Source organism: Vigna unguiculata, unplaced genomic scaffold (genome assembly GCF_004118075.2).
Source record: "Vigna unguiculata cultivar IT97K-499-35 unplaced genomic scaffold, ASM411807v1 contig_3, whole genome shotgun sequence".
In the NCBI taxonomy this organism is placed as follows: domain Eukaryota; kingdom Viridiplantae; phylum Streptophyta; class Magnoliopsida; order Fabales; family Fabaceae; genus Vigna; species Vigna unguiculata.
In genome coordinates, this window is record NW_021011005.1 from 505,001 (window position 1) to 512,203 (window position 7,203).

The window sequence follows — 7,203 nt, forward strand, 5'->3', positions numbered from 1 at the left end:
GTGAATACAACCAACTATCATTAAGAATCTCATCCTTAGACCAAAAACAGGCAAAGGGTGGAATACCGCAAAGAGAGAGTGTACCCACTAAAAAAAAGTTTTTGTAATTGGTACATGTTTTGTTAAACCGCCCATAAAAACCATATTTTGACTTTTAGCTGGAGAATATCCGACAAGAGCTTCCATTGAATGAATAATGGATCCAGATCCTAAAAACAACAATGCTTTTGAATAAGCATGAGTAATCAAATGAAATAAAGCACCTCGATAAGATCCCATACCCAAAGCTAACATCATATAACCCAATTGAGACATTGTAGAATAGGCCAAATTTTTCTTAATATCTTTTTGAGCAATAGCTAAAGTAGCTCCTAATATTACTGTTATTATACCTATAAAAGCTATTGCGTTCATTATTTTGGGTAGCACTATGAAAAGAGGAAAAAGACGAGCCACAAGAAAATTCCAGCGGCTACCATAGTAGCAGCATGTATAAGGGCAGAAATTGGAGTAGGTCCCTCCATAGCATCGGGTAGCCATACATGAAGAGGAAATTGGGCAGATTTTGCAACTGAGCCACAAAATAGCAAGAGGGCAAACAGAGTAAAAAAAAAATATTCATTTCATTTTTAGAAATCAAATTATTTATAATTTGAAACAAATGCCGAAATTCCAAACTACCCGTTATCCAATAAAGACCTAAAATTCCCAATAATAAACCAAAATCCCCTACACGATTCGTTACAAATGCTTTTTGACAAGCATTTGCCGCAATAGGGCGGGTGAACCAAAAGCCTATTAATAAATAAGAACACATTCCAATTAATTCCCAAAAAAATAAATTTGTATCAAATTCGAACTAGTAACTAATCCCAACATTGAAATATTAAAAAGAGTAAGATAAGCAAAAAATCTCAAATATCCTTGATCATGAGACATATAATTATCACTATAAATAAGAACGAGAATGCCAACCGTAGTAATTAATATTGACATAATAGAAGTAAGTGAATCGATCAAGTACCCAAACTCTAAAGAAATATCATTATTTATGGTCCAAGACCATACATATTGAAAAAACAAACTATTCTTGATTTGATGAATAGACAAATCAAGCGAAAAAATCATAACTATAGTTAACAATAAGATACTAGGAAAAGCCCAAATACGGCGAATATTTTTCGTTGCAGTGGGAAAAAGTAGAAGTCCCACTCCTATTAACATCGGAACTGGGAATGGAATAAAAGGTATGATCCATGAATATTGATGTGTATATTCCATACAATAAAGAAAAAAATTAGGATTCTAATGAATTTGGTTTCTTAGGTTTTTCTTTTATCTTTTTTGTAAAGTAAAGGAATGGTTTCGGTTAATAACAAAGAAAGATAGAATTTAATAAAATAGAATAATCGATTATTCATTATTCTGACTCTTTGGACAATATTTTTTGAACATTGGTTTAGTTCATTAAATTTAACTTAACTAATTAAGTTTTTATTACAATAAGAAATAGCGATTTGGGGAAAACTTTCTAAAAAGTATTATATTCTTATTATAAATATAATAAAACAAAAATGGAAATTCAAATATATAAAATATATGTCTAATTAGAGATAAACTTAATTTTAATTTACCGCAAAATGTCTTTCACATAAAATTCTATAACAATAAAAACTATACTAATTCTATGGCAGTTCCAAAAAGCGCACGTCTATATCAAAAAAACTTATTCGGAACACTTTATGGAAAAGAAGGGATATTTTACAGCATTAAAAGCTTTTTCATTAGGGCAATCTATTTTTACGGGGAATTCAAAAAGCTTTTTCTGTAACAAATATAAACGTTAGAATAATTTCAATTAACTGGATTCAACGACTCTTTTTTAAATACAAAATATGAATATAAAATTGATATAGAATATAAGATTCAGTTATGAATTTAGGATATTTACATTCTATATTATGATATTTACATTCTATATTTAATAGATTCTAATAGAATTCTTTAAAATTATTTTATTGAATGTTTAGTAAACAAATATTGTGTTTTAATTGATTCTTTGAATCTCGACAATTGACTAAAATTGGGTTATTATGGTTTCGAGTCAGCCGCTATGGTGAAATTGGTAGACACGCTGCTCTTAGGAAGCAGTGCTAGAGCATCTCGGTTCGAGTCCGAGTAGCGGCATCTTATCTTCTAAAAAAAGTTCCTATAAAGAATTATTATTTCTATTCCAAGTATTTCTATTTTTTCATTCTATATGGTATTTTCCACTTTAGAGCATATATTAACTCATATATCCTTTTCGGTCGTATCTATTTTAATTTCAATTCATTTGATAACCTTATTATTAGGCAATGAAATCATAGGATTATACAATTTGTTCAAAAAGGCATGATAATAACCTTTTTTTGTATCACAGGATTGTTAGTTACTCGTTGGATTTTTTCAGGCCATTTACCATTTAGTAATTTATATGAATCATTAATATTTCTTTCATGGACTTTTTCTATCTTTTATATGGTTCTTTGCTTCAAAAAACAAAAAATGACTATTTCAATACAATAATAACACCAAGTATTCTTTTTACCCAAGGCTTTGCTACTTCGGGTCTTTTAACCGAAATGCATGAATCCTTAAAATTAGTGCCTGCTTTACAGTCCCATTGGTTAATGATGCACGTAAGTATGATGATATTGGGTTATACAACTCTTTTATGTGGATCATTAATATCAGTGGCTATTTTAGTCATTACATTTCAAGAACTCATACAAATTCTTGGTAAAAGCAAGACTTTGTTTTTTTTTAATGAATCCTTTTCTTTTGCTGAAATCAAATATATGAATATGAATGATAAAAGAATATTTTACAACAAACTCCTTTTCCGTTTTATTCGTCTTATAGAAATTATTATAGATATCAATTTATTCAACAATTGGATCGTTGGGGTTACCGTACTATTAGTCTAGGTTTTATCTTTTTAACAATAGGTAATATATCTGGAGCAGTATGGGCTAATGAGGCATGGGGATCATATTGGAATTGGGATCCAAAGGAAACTTGGGCTTTTATTACTTGGACTATTTTCGCAATTTATTTACATACTAGAAAAAATAAAAATTGGAATATAGAAATTCTTCAATAGTGGCCTCCATAGGCTTTCTTATAATTTGGATATGTTATTTAGGGATAAATCTTTTAGGAATAGGACTACATAGTTATGGTTCATTTACACCTAATTAATTTAAAAAATTCACAAATATTGGGAACATTCTATAGAATAAGAAAAAAACTCCCAATAAAATGATTAAGACCCCATTGAATCAAGTAATGTAATATTGATTCAAGGGGTTCTCACAAACAACAAAAATATTCAATTAGAATTCAATTTCATTTTTATGTAATTAAGAAATACAAAAGAAATCCATTTTTTTTATTGTGCATCGGATTGATTTCTATTTTTTCTTTTTCATTTATTCCCAAAAACTATCTATAAAAATGAGAGAGAATAGCTTCAACCTTGTCAGCCGAAATTGAAAAATAAAATCTGGATAAATGCCAATACTTATTACGGGTATAAGGATAGAAATTGAAATAAATAATTCTCGTGGCCCCGAATCAAAAAATAAGAATTTTGTTTATTAAAAAGCTTGTATCCATAAAACATTTGACGTAAGATAGATAATAAATAAATAGGAGTTAATATCATTCCAATTGCAGTTACAAAAGTTATGAGTATTTTTGTGATGAAAAGATATTTTTGATTGGTAATTATTCCCAATAATACTATAAATTCTGCAACAAAACCGCTCATGCCCGGTAATGCAAGAGAAGCCATCGATAAGGTAGTGAAAATCGTGAATATTTTTGGCATTGGGATAGCCATTCCACCCATTTCGTCGAGATAAAGAAGACGTAGTCTATCATAACTAGTTCCGCCAAGAAAAAAGGGCAGCACCAATAAATCCGTGAGAGATTATTTGTAAAATAGCCCCATTCAGCCCTGTCTCGCTTATAGAACCAATTCCTAAATTAAGAAACCCATATGAGAGACCGAGGAATAAGCTATTCTTTTTTTTACATTGCGTTGACCAAGAGATGTTGAAGCTGCATAGATTATTTGAATGGAACCTAATAACATTAACCAGGGACAAATATAGAATGAGCGCGAGATAATAATTCCATATTAATTCGAACCAACCCATATGCTCCCATTTTTAATAATATTCCGGCTAAAAGCATACAAGTGCTGTAATGCGCCTCTCCATGGGTATCAGGTAACCATGTATGTAAGGGTATAATTGGTGATTTGACAGCAAAGCAATAAGAAATCCCATATAGAAGATTATTTCCAGTGCCACGGGATATGATTGATTAGTTAATGATTCAAAATTTAATGTTGGTTCATTAGAACTATAGAAACCATACCCAGAATTCCCAGTAATAAAAAACAGAACTTCCCGCAGTGTACAAAATAAACTTTGTAGCTGAATACAAACGTTTTTTTCCACCCCACATAGATAAAAGTAGATAAACGGGAATTAATTCTAATTCCCACATGATGAAAAAAGTAAAATGTCTTGAGAAGAAAATGTTCCTAGTTGACCACTATACATTGCTAACATTAGAAATAGAATAATTTAGATTCTCGAGTAACCGGTTGAGCTGATAACGTAGCTAACGTAGTGATAAATCCCGTTAATAAAAGGGGTCCTAGAGAGAGTCCATCTATTCCGAATCTCCAGTAAAAGTCAAAAAATGGATCCATTTATAATTTTCTGTCAATTGGATTAGTGGATCATCTAATTCGAAATGATAACAAAATACATAGGTTATTAGAAGGAGATCTATGAAACATATACAATAAGTATACCATTTAATTGTCTTATTTCCTTTATGGGGAAATAAGACAATTAAAGAACCTCCGACTATTGGCAAAACTACAACTGTTGTTAACCAAGGAAATAATTCGTGATAAAATAAGATATACTTAGACTACAAAACCCGGGCTCAAATATTTTTTTATTTTGAGCCCGGGTTTTTGCCAGTAAAAAAAGTACTTGTATGCGGTTCTTTTTGAAACGTATCAATAAGCTAGACCCATGCTTCGAGTTGTTTCATGCCATAAATAAACTCTAACACTTAAGAAATCCGTCGGACAGGCGGATTCACACCTCTTACAACCAACACAGTCCTCTGTTCTTGGGGCAGAAGCAATTTGTTTAGCTTTACATCCGTCCCAAGGTATCATTTCTAATACATCTGTTGGGCAGGCTCGTACACATTGAGTACATCCTATACATGTATCATAAATCTTTACTGAATGTGACATTGGAACATAATCCTTGAACATCAAAAATTCAACATTTTCAATCTAGTAAATTGGTAACCAATTATATATATCTATATATGATATATATATATCTATATATATATATCTATATTATATACCAGATGAATCAATGATTTATAAGAATTTTGCTACTAAAATATATTTATAGATTAATAACTAATAAGAGAATAGAACCAAGATACTTTGATTTCTTATCTTTGTTTTCGCAAACGCAAACATGATTAAAAAGGATATATCATTTCTGCTAATTTGAATGGATTATATAGTACACACTATTCAAAATTAGACTTTTTTTTATGAATAATACTATTTATTCAACAAATTTGATTGATTGATACGGGTTGATTTTCTATTACGATATATTGAGGAAACAATAGCTGGTCCGATAGCTGCTTCAGCGGCTGCAACAGCTATAACAAAATTGAAAAAATATTTCCTTTTAGTTGCCGCCTATCAAAAAATCAGAAAAGGTTACGAGATTTATATTAACTGCATTTAGTATAAGTTCAAGACACATAAGGGCTCTAACCATATTTCGGCTCGTGATCAATCCATAGATACCTATAGAAAATAAATAAGCACTCAAACAAGTGTATGCTCGAATATCATTGACCAACTCCTTTTCAATTTTTATTCATTTCGATATGAATATGAATTCAACGGATTTTATTGCCTAACATAATAAGTCTACAACAAAATCAAGTATTTGCAAAAGATTTTATACTTTATACATAAATATTCTTTTTCCTTAACATATAATTCAACAAAAAGAAATGTAATAAATTCTAACAAAATGTAATTTATATTATTTTATTAGTTCGAAAACTTTCTTATTGGCGAGCCACAAAATTGCACCTATTAAAGCAACTAAAGAATTATTGAAATTAGTTCAAATGGAAGAAAAAATCTGTTGATAAATGAATTCCAATTTGTTGACTAGTACTTATCAAATCTTGCTCTAAAATCTGATTGGGTCTTGTCGTCCAAATAATTCCGTGCCATGATGTCTCTAGAATAGTAGTTATTTGTGAAAGAAAGATACTGGTACAAACCATCAAAGTAATTCCATCCCCAACGGTCCAAACACGAAAATTTTGGTAATAGTCCGAACCATTCATAAACATCACAGCAAATATTATTAAACATTTATAGCGCCCACGTAAATAAGTAGCTGTGAGGCAGCTACGAAATGGGAGTTTGATAAATATAGAATAAAGATACACAAACAAGAACTAGTCCCAATGAAAAGCAGAAAAAATCGGATTCGTAAAGAATACTACTCCTAGACTTCCTAATATGAGACCTGATCCAAGAAAGATTAAATAAATCATGTAGCGATTCGGACAAATCCATTATATGTAAAATAAAAGATAAATAGAAATTTCATGACCTTATTGATATGACCAGGAAAAACTTGTTAAATACGAAAATTATCTGTGCATAGAAATTCACCAAATCCTAAGATAAGATATGTGAATTGTTATTAGGTACAGTTGTTATAGAATCAATGGAATTTCATTCTTTTCTTTATGCCAAAGAGTCATTTCAAAAAATAGAATATCTTTTTTTTTATTCTATATATAGAGAAATTCAATTATTTTTGTGAAGAATTTTGAAATCATTTTATTTGAATTGTTCGAATTGTATAATCATCAATTACTGATACTGGTAAACGACCCAAAGCAATTAGATTATAATTCAATTCGTGGCGATCATAAGTTGAAAGTTCATATTCTTCGGTCATTGATAAACAATTTGTTGGACAATACTCAATACAGTTACCACAAAATATACAGATTCCAAAATCAATACTGTAATTAAGCAACCGTTTTTTTCGAATATCAGTTTCT

The 7,203-nt window shown here is 30.1% G+C and overlaps 1 non-coding gene and 1 pseudogene across 1 annotated transcript; one reads left to right on the forward strand and one right to left on the reverse strand.

Annotated features, from left to right (window-relative positions):
* LOC114171579 overlaps window positions 1-714 on the reverse strand; it is a 792-nt pseudogene extending 78 nt beyond the window's left edge.
* Window positions 715-2,107: 1,393 nt separating this feature from the next.
* On the forward strand, window positions 2,108-2,187 carry TRNAL-UAG. Its single transcript has one exon. It is a non-coding gene; the product is annotated as a tRNA-Leu (tRNA).
* Window positions 2,188-7,203: the final 5,016 nt, after the last annotated feature.